The sequence below is a fragment of the Oryx dammah genome, unplaced genomic scaffold (assembly GCF_014754425.2).
Source record: "Oryx dammah isolate SB20612 unplaced genomic scaffold, SCBI_Odam_1.1 HiC_scaffold_23, whole genome shotgun sequence".
NCBI lineage: Eukaryota > Metazoa > Chordata > Mammalia > Artiodactyla > Bovidae > Oryx > Oryx dammah.
Window position 1 is genome coordinate 82,277,351 of NW_024070207.1, and position 9,548 is coordinate 82,286,898.

The following is a 9,548-nucleotide window of genomic DNA, read 5'->3' on the forward strand; positions in this document are numbered from 1 at the left end:
GCTGAAGATCTCTCCATTTCACCGGTCCCAGGGTCCTCGCTTAATGTAGCCTAAAGAAGCCCTCCATCCCAGTCCGTTCCAACGTCCTCGGGTCCACAGGCCCAAGATCCTCATCTAAGACTTTCCAGGAACCTCCATCCCAGGCAGCCCCCAGGTCCAGGAATCCCTCAGACTCCCCATCCCCTGGGTCTGCCAATCCCAAGTGTCAGTGTTCCTATCCCATCCAACCCCTGGACTTCCTACCTCTAGAGACCACTCTCCAGCCCATTTCATGGGCAGTCCCCAGGATCTCCCACCTCAACAAGCCCTGGGACTCCCCATCACAACCAGTCTTAGGCTCAAAGCTCCATTCATTCATTCAGCCCTCATTTTCTGCTCTCCTTTGGAAATGCTCATCTCCATTTACTCCATCACCTCCATCCAATGAAACTGTACCCATCCTGCAAGACAAACACCACCTCATTGAAGCCAGCCCTGATCTCCCCAGCCAGAAGCGCTCACTTCCTCCACACTTCTTTTGTGGCACTTGTGGAACTCTGCTTTACAGCCCATTTGTTTTTGTTCTTGTTGCATGTCCTCTGCCAGACCAAGCTCCTTAAAGCCAGAAACATGTCTTCATTCATCTTTGTGAGCAGACTGGGATAGAAGCTTGAGTTTTACAGTCATACAGAACTGGATGTAAATTTCATGTCTCTGAACTTCCTTTTCCCTCTCAGTAACACCTACCTCACAGGGGGTGGTCTTGGGAAAAGCATGCAAAATCATTTGGCACAGAAAAGACAATGCAGAGAATGAAAGAAAATATTTGCAAATGATATATCTGAATATGTAAAGAACTCTTACAGTTCAACAGCAAAAAGACAACCCATTTTTTTTTAGTGGGCAAAGGACTTGAATAGATACTTCTCCAAAGATATACAAATGACCATTAAGCACATGAAAAGATACTCAACATTATTAGCCATCAGGGGAATGCAGATAAAAACCACAGTGAGCTTTCCTTCCTAATGTAAAAGGAAACTTTCACAATGTCCAGAGCCCTTGATACCCTACAGATGAAGGAGGAGGATATCCTTAAATTCCTTGCAGCAGGAACCCACTTAGGTGGCACCAACCTTGACTTCCAAATGGAACTGTACATCTACAGAATGAAGTGATAACATCTACATCATAAATCTGCAGAGAACCTGAGAGAAGCTTCTGCTGGTGACCCACGCCATTGAAAACCCAGCTGATGTCAGTGTCACATCCTCCAGGAATACTGGCCACCAAGCTGGAGTGAAGTTTGCTGCTGTCATTGGAGCCACTCCTATGGCTGGCTCCTTCACTCCTGGAATCTTTTGTTAATGAGATCCAGGCAGCCTTCCATGAGCCATAACTTCCAGTGGTCACTGATCCCATAGCTGACCACCAGCCTCTCACAGAGGCCTCTTATGTTAATCTGCCTGCCATTGCTCTGCGTGACACAGATTCTCCTCTGCTCCAGGTGGACTTTGCCACCCCAGGCAACAACAGGGGAACCCACTCCATGGGTCTGATGTGAATACTGTCCTGGGAAGTACAGTGCATGCGTGACAACATCTTCCATGAGCACTCACAGGTTGTCATGCCTGATCTCTGTTTCTACAGAGACCCTGTAGAGATCGAAAAGAATAAATAGGTCACTGATGGAAAGGCTGTGACCAAGAAGGAATTTCAGACCGAATGGACTGCTCTAGTTCCTGAGTTTACTGCTACTCAACCTGAGATCACAGGCTGGTCTGAAAGCATGTTGGTGCTCTGTGTGCCTATTGAGCAGTTCTCTGCCAAAGATCAGAGCATTCAACCCACCACTGAAGACTGATCCAAAGCCAGTGAATTGGTAAGAATGACCATTGGGTAGTATTAAGCTGTTCTCCACAGGCTCTTGAACAGAAAACAGAAATAAAGCTGTTGAAAAATAAACATCAGTTTCTTAAAACACACATATACAGATACCACTTCACATCCACTATGATAACTAAAATAAAAAAGACAAACAGGGAATAGTGTTGGTTGAGCATGTAGAATGATTGGAACTCTCAGTCATTACTGCTGGAAATGTAAAATGGTGTGGTTGCTTTGGAAGACTGTTTGGAAGTTTCTCAAATTGTTCAATATAGGATTACCATATGACCCAGGAATCCACTCCTAGGAATATAGCCAAGGGAAATGAAACATGTTTACATGAAAACTTATACATGAATGTTCATAGCAGCATTATTCATAATAGCCCCAAAATAAAAACAATTAAATGTTCATCTGTTGATGAATGGGTAAACAAAATGTGGTATATCCACATGCAGGAATATTATTCAGCCATAAAAATGACTGGAATTCCAAAATATATAAACAGCTCATCCAACTCTCTCTCTATATATAAAAAGAACAACCTGATTTTTAAAATGGGCAGAAGACCTGAATAGACTTTTTCCCAAAGAAGATGTACAGATGACCAACAGGCCCATGAAAAGATGCTCAACATTACTAATCATCAGAGAAATGCAAATCAAAACCACAGTGAGATATCACCTCACATCTGCCAGAATGTCTATCATCAAAACACCACAAATAACAAATGTTGATGAGGATGTGAAGAAAAGGGAACCCTAGTACACTGTTGGTAGAAATGCAAATTGGTTCAGCCATTGTGTAAAGCAGTATGGAGTTTCCTCACAAAAAACTAAAAATAGAACTGCCATATGAGCCAGCAATTTTACTCCTAGGTATATATCCAAAGAAAATGAAAACATTACTTCAAAAAGATATATGCATGCCAATATTAACAGAGGAATGGATAAAGAAGATGTGGTATATGTACAAGATGGAATACTGTGCATCCATAAAAAGAATGAAATTTTGCCATTTGAAACAATATGGATGGACTTGGAGGGTATTATGCTAAATGAAATAAGTCAGACAGTGAAAGACAAATACTGTATGATATCATTTATATGTGGAATGTAAAAAATAAAATAAACTAATGAGTATGACCAAACAGAAACAGACTTACAATTATTGGTTGTTACCAAATTAGTGGTTACCAGTGGGGAGAAGGAAGGGGAGAGAGGCAATAGAGGGGTAGGGGAAACTACTGTCTATAAAATAAGTAAGCCAATAGTCAAAATGGATAACCAACAAGGACCTATTGTATAGCACAGGGAACTCTTCTGAATGTTATGTGGCAGTCTGAATGGGAGGGGAATTTGGGGAGAACAATTCTCCCCCATGGCTGAGTCGCTTTGCCAACCACCCGAAACTATCATAGCATTGTTGATTGGCTATACTCCAATATAAAATAAAAAGTTTTTAAAAAATAAATAAGCTGTAAGGATATATTGTATAGCACAGGGAATATAGCCAATTGTTACAATAACTTAAATTGAGTATAACCTTTAAAAATTGTGAATCACTGTATTGTACACCTGAAACATATAATATTGTAAATCAACTATACCTCAATTTTTAAAGAAGGGATGAAGTACTAATACATGCTAAAACATGGATGAACCTTGAAAACATTATGCTAAAAGAGACACAAAAGTCCACATATTGCATGATTCCATTAGATAAAATTCCAGAATAGGCAAATCCATAGAGACAGAAAGTAGAGTAATGGTTGTTAGGGGTGAGGGCATGGGTTGGGGGAAGAGGAGTGACTGCTATGGGGTTTGGGGGAGGCAGAATGAAAATTTTCTAAAATTAGATGGTGGTGATGGTTGCACAACCCTGTTAATTCAAAACCACTGGACTGTACATTTTTAAAGGGAGAATCTTATGGTATATGAACTGTATCTTGATAAAACTGCTTTTTAAAAACACTTTGCACAGAGTCTAGCATATAACAGCAGCTACAGTTTAAAAAAAACCACACATCTATGGTGCTTACCACGTGGCTGGCCCTGTGCTAAGTACTCTACATGCACAAACTCAATCTGCATGACAATCCTGTGAGGTGGATGATGTTATTACCTCCATGTCATGGATGGGGAAAGTGAAACCCAGAGGTTGAATGACTCGCCCAGGGTCACACAGAAACATAGCCAGGAAGCTCAGATGTGTCTTTTTCACATCTCTGTATCTTTCCTTAATACCTTGTACAAAATAGGTGCTCCGTAAGAGTTAAATTAATATAGCTATCAAATACTTCTATTTCCAGCAAATATTTACAGAGTATTTATTATGTTCCAGGCAAACCTGTGTTCCCTTTCCTGTCCCTGCTTCTCTCATTCAGATTGTGAGGCAGCAGGCAGATGGGTACTAAGTTTCAGTTACAAAATATTTATTGTCTACTATGTGTCAAGCAGTATTCTAGACACTGAGGATATAGCAATGAACCAAAGAGACAACAGTTCCTAACCTCATGAGCTGACACTGTACTGGGGGAGAGAGACAATAAAGAACTAAAATACATAGAACATGTCAGATGGTATACTGAGTTAAATAGTATCCCCCCAAACTTGATGTCCACCCTGTGAATGTGATCTTTTTTGGAAATTCGGATCTTTGCAGATGTACTTAAGGTAGAGTCATATTCTATTGGCATGGGTCTTCGTCTAATGAGTTAGGAAGATCCCCTGGAGAAGGGAAAGGCCACCCACTCCAGTATTCTGACCTGGAGAATTCCATGGAATACAGCCCATGGGGTTGCAAAGAGTTGGACACGACTGAGCAACTTTCACTTTCACTCCATCTAATGACCAGTGTCCTTAAAAGAAGAGGGAAATTTGGACGTTGATATACACACATACACAGAATACCATGTGAAGATGAAGGCAGAGCTTGCAGTCTCCATGGTAGAGAACACAAAGGATTGCTGGCAACCACCAGAAGCTAGAAGAGGCATGGAAGGATTCTTTCCTCCAGCCTTCATAGAGAGCATAGCCCTGCTCTCTTTGAAGAAGTCACATTTCAGACTTCTAGCCCCCAGAACTGAGAGAGAATAAATGTCGGCTGTTTAAAGCCACCCGGTTTGTGGTACTTTGTTATGACAGCCCTAGGAAATGACCCCAGATGGTGCTCTGGAGAAAGGCAAAGCAAGGAAGGATGATGGAGAGCTCTGGGGGAATTAAACATTGCCTGCGCCCTAAGGGAGCTCCCAGTCTAGTCAGAGAACTACAATCAATCCTGTGTTCCAAAAAGGAGTAACAAAATGGAACGTGCAAAGCACAAGAGTGGAGTCACCAGGACTAGGATGTTGGGAGGTCTTTATGTATTTGAGCTGGGCTGAGGATTTCAACAGGTGAAAGTGGTAGAGCTGAGAAACCCCTGTTGGAGTCCCGTGCCATGGAAGGAAAGGAACAGTCAGGAAACTGTGTTTAGGGAACCATGCATAATTTGATTGAGGAGAGAAATAGAAGCACAAGTGTGTGTGCGTGCACATGTGTTGTAAGAGACAGGAGGAGATGGAAGACATGGCTTGATTCCGCTTGGAGAAGATTCCAAAGCCAAACAAGAGCATTTGGAATCTGTTATAGGCAATGAAAAGTCATGGAAAGTTTTTTGAGCAGGAGAGTAACAGGCTAGGAGGGAAGAGGTTCCACATGGATGTTATGTGTACCAAATATTACACACTACAAAGGGTTTTTTAAAACTAATTTATTTGTTTTTGGCTGAGTCTTTCTTACTGTGCACAGGCTTTCTCTAGTTGCAGTGTGCAGGCTTCTCACTGTGGTGGCTTCTCTCATTGTGGAGCACAGGCTTTAGTGTGCATGGGCCTCAGAAGTTGTAGTTCAAGGGCTCCAGAGCGCAGACTCAGTAGCTGTGGCACACGGGTTTAGTTGCTCTGTGGCATATGGGATCTTCTGGGACCAGGGATTTAACCCGTGTTTCCTGCATTGCAAGGCAGATTCTTAACCACTGGACCACCAGGAAAGCCCAAAAGTGTTTTTTTTAATTGGCTCATTGTTGTCGTTCAGCAGAGACTGTGACACTACCTTCTTTTCCTGCCTGCTGCCTCCGGAGTCATTTCCCAGAAGCCTCGATCCCTGGTGTGATTGCTCCAGTTCTCCTTACCCCAGCGCCAGCTTTGCCAAAGAATGCAGAGCTAAAGCAGGAAAGAACCCTGAAAACCACATCTCACCACTGCCAGTACCCAGTCAACAAGAGCTCATCATGATGATGAGAGCCATGAAATATTTTCCTCAGATTTGAAGGTGGCATCTGTTCAAATTGGTTTTTCCTATTGGGTTCTCATAGCTCTACCACGAGCAGATCTTCTACACTGTTAGCTGCCAGACGTGAGATGGAAAAAAAAATTTTTTTTTTAAATCATCAGTCTTTCCCCTCAGTTTTATAGTCCAGAATGTTCAAGCTGAAGCTTAGAGATTAACTCATTTTTCAGATGAGAACACTGAGGACCAGAGAGAAATGATTTGCATATAATTGCTGTGTGATCACTAGCTTATAACTCCTTACTTGGGCTATTTCCTGAGGTCTGCTATTCCAAAGAGTCTTGAGATTGAAGACTGTAAGGAGCAAGACAGTGGGAAAGTGATGATCTGTGAGGCACAGAGAAGAGAGAAAAAGGAACAGAAAAGGAAGACTCATCCCTGTGGAGATCCCTAAAGAGATAGCAGTGCTTAACACTGAGACAGCATTTTGCTAATTAATTAATTATCCTTCTGGCCCCTTTCCCACTAGTGGGGGAAGGGTCCAAGATGTATGTGAAGTACCTGTCAGTCTTGAGCAGTCTCACGGAAAGCAATCCTAATAGACTAGTCTGGGTTTTGTTTTAGGAAAAATTTTCTCTCTGAAGATGATTTGTAAGCATGATTCTGTCAGAACATAAAACCACATAACCCAATGTGTTTCCAATTTTGTCCTAGCTTCCATAAAACTTCGAGCCAAATTCAGAGTCCAATTATAATCCAGTTCATTTTAGGTACCTGGCAACATCTATTCAGGCTTCCTTTACATGGTCTCTGGTCTGTTTTCTTCCCCATTTTTATCCCTAATTGTCTTTCTTTCATGTTGTAACTGATGAGTCGCCTAATATCCTCTTTAAAGTAGGCGGAATATAAATCTTACATAAACTAATCTGTGTTTACAGATGCTAAGGAGATTTGAACCAATGAAGAGCATTTGAAGGAACAGATGATATTAGGCCTGGAGGAGAGCAGGATTATGAAGATATGATTCCTGGCTTTGAATACCCAATAGGCTGTCTGGGGGCAATGTAGTGGAATTATTCTGCTTAGCCCCAAAAGACACAGCCAGGAGCAATGGGTGAAAATTACAGGGAGACAGATTCCCAGAGGGAAGTGGCGTCTCATAGGCTAAGCTTAGTGGAAAGAGTGAGTTAACCATCAGTGGAAGTCTTCAAATAGTGGCCAGACGGCTTCACTTGAAGGGTCTATTGCATAGGAAATGTAAACACCGGATAGAAGTATTGGATACGATGATGTTAAAGGTTCTTTGTAGCCCTAATATATGCAAACACAGTTCTAGATGTAGACAAGAAGACTGGGGAGGGGCAGGTGGGGAGAGGAGATGGGAAAGAAAGAAACAAAGGTTCATGGAATTCTGAAACATTTTCCCCAAAAGCAGTGAACCCTAACTGCTCCTGAGACCCTTGTAAAAGGGAAAACAGTCCAAAACTAGAGCTCAAGTCTGCACTTCCCCAGTCCTATTCCTTGTGAAGCCTAGAAGGCAGGAGAAATGGAAGCAACCACTCCACTGTTCCCACTGCCACCTAACCGGCTGGTATTCAAGGAAGAGCGGGTCAAGATTCTTAAAGCTAGAAGGGGTCTGAGGGATTTTGTAACTCCAACCTTTCATTTTAGATCCAAAGAGAATGAGGCCCAGAGAGTGGAAGGAGCCTGTGTATCTGTCAGCCACTCCACCCGACCCTATGCTGCTTAAGGTCAGAGACTTGTTTTGTTTTACCTTTCCCCAAGCCCAGTCTGACCCCAGGTCCTTGCACATGATGTGTGCATGGTAAGCAGTTGGAAAATCAAATTGCCCAGGAGGGCTGGAATCAGATGTTAGGTCTTTCGACCTCCAACCTATGATAATTTCCAAGACCAAATTTCATTCAGTTCAATTCCCCAGACATTTTATTTGGCATCTCTGTATGCCAGGCTTGGAGCTATAGCAAAAATGAACAAGAAGCAGGCTGTGCCCTCAAGAAGCAAACAGCTCCTCCTGGGAGCTGGGCTCATCCCCTCTCAGGCCCTGCACACCTGCTGTTCCTTTGCCATAGAAAGCTGTTTTCTGTTGCCTTTGCCTACTTACTGCCTATTCATTCTTCAGATCTCAGTTCAAATGTCAGTTCATCAGCAGCTCCTTCTCTCACTCCCAGATGAGGCAGAACCCTCTGGTACATGCTTTCGGTGAGTCCTTCTCCTTCCTTGAACTTAGCAAGTGTGTAATTACATATTGATTTGTGTGATTCTTTGTTTGCTTCCCTCCCACCTCCCTCTCTAGACTATTAGCTCTACAAGGGCAGATATTCCGTCTGTTTTGCGCACCCCCCCCCACCCACTGTACCACAAATCTGGCAAAAAGCCTGGGACGTGGTAGGTAAACAATAAGCAATCTATGTTTGTTGAATGCATGAATCAACCATCTGATGGGATATATAGGTAGATAAATTATAACTACAATTCGATATGATGACAGAAATAAGGTAATACGGAAATCAATTCTATGGAAAAGAGAAAGCCAGCTCCTGTATCAATGCAGCTGCCTTGTAGAATATATCTTTCACTCAGTAGCTTCAGTCTTGTCTGACTCTTTGTGACCCTATGGACTATAGCCCACCAGGCTCCTCTGTCCATGGGGATTCTCCAGACGAGAATACTGGAGTGGGTTGCCATACCCTCCTCTAGGGGATCTTCCTGATCCAGGGGTGGGATCAAACCCAGGTATCTTTACCTCTCCTGCATTGACTGGCAGGTTCTTTACCACTAGCGCCACCTGGGAGGCCCTTGTAGAATATATATACTGCCAGAAAGTCAAAGCATGAGAGCAGGAAATCCGTGTGAAACTGCTTGTTGCATTCAGACAAACCAAAGCTAAGTGTCAGCATCCCTGTATGTCCCCAGTCCCCTAAGAAAAGGGCGGTTCTGCCATAGTGGGGCAGAATAGGCAAGTGAGTGCCGATCAGGGTTTGGGCACAGGTGGCAAAATCAGACCACGTAGGGCTGGCAAGGCCAAAAGGAAGCTCCAGGAATTCAAGGTCCACAGATCTTTCTGTTCCTCAGGGTTCTCTTCTGGAGAAAGACTGAGAGGATTGGTCTGTCCTGGAATGACAGGACACTTCCTTACGTTTTGGGCCGGTAGAGGTTTAGACCTACTCCGAGGCATAAGAGAGTGTTGCCCTCTAGTGGTAATAATAATGATAACGATAGTGATAATAACAAGTAGGGGATGTGTGCCTTGCTGGGGTGACCAACTATCCCAATTTGCTCAAGATAGTTTGTTTAAGCACTGAAATTCTTCTTCCCAGGGAACCTCTCAGTCCCAGGCAAAATGGTACAGTTGGTCATCTAATCCCTTGATGGTGTTCAACATACTCTGGATACGCA

At 43.0% G+C, this 9,548-nt stretch overlaps 1 pseudogene; it reads left to right on the forward strand.

The window, feature by feature from the left end:
* Positions 1–987: 987 nt before the first annotated feature.
* On the forward strand, positions 988–1,843 carry LOC120882163 (annotated as a pseudogene).
* Positions 1,844–9,548: the final 7,705 nt, after the last annotated feature.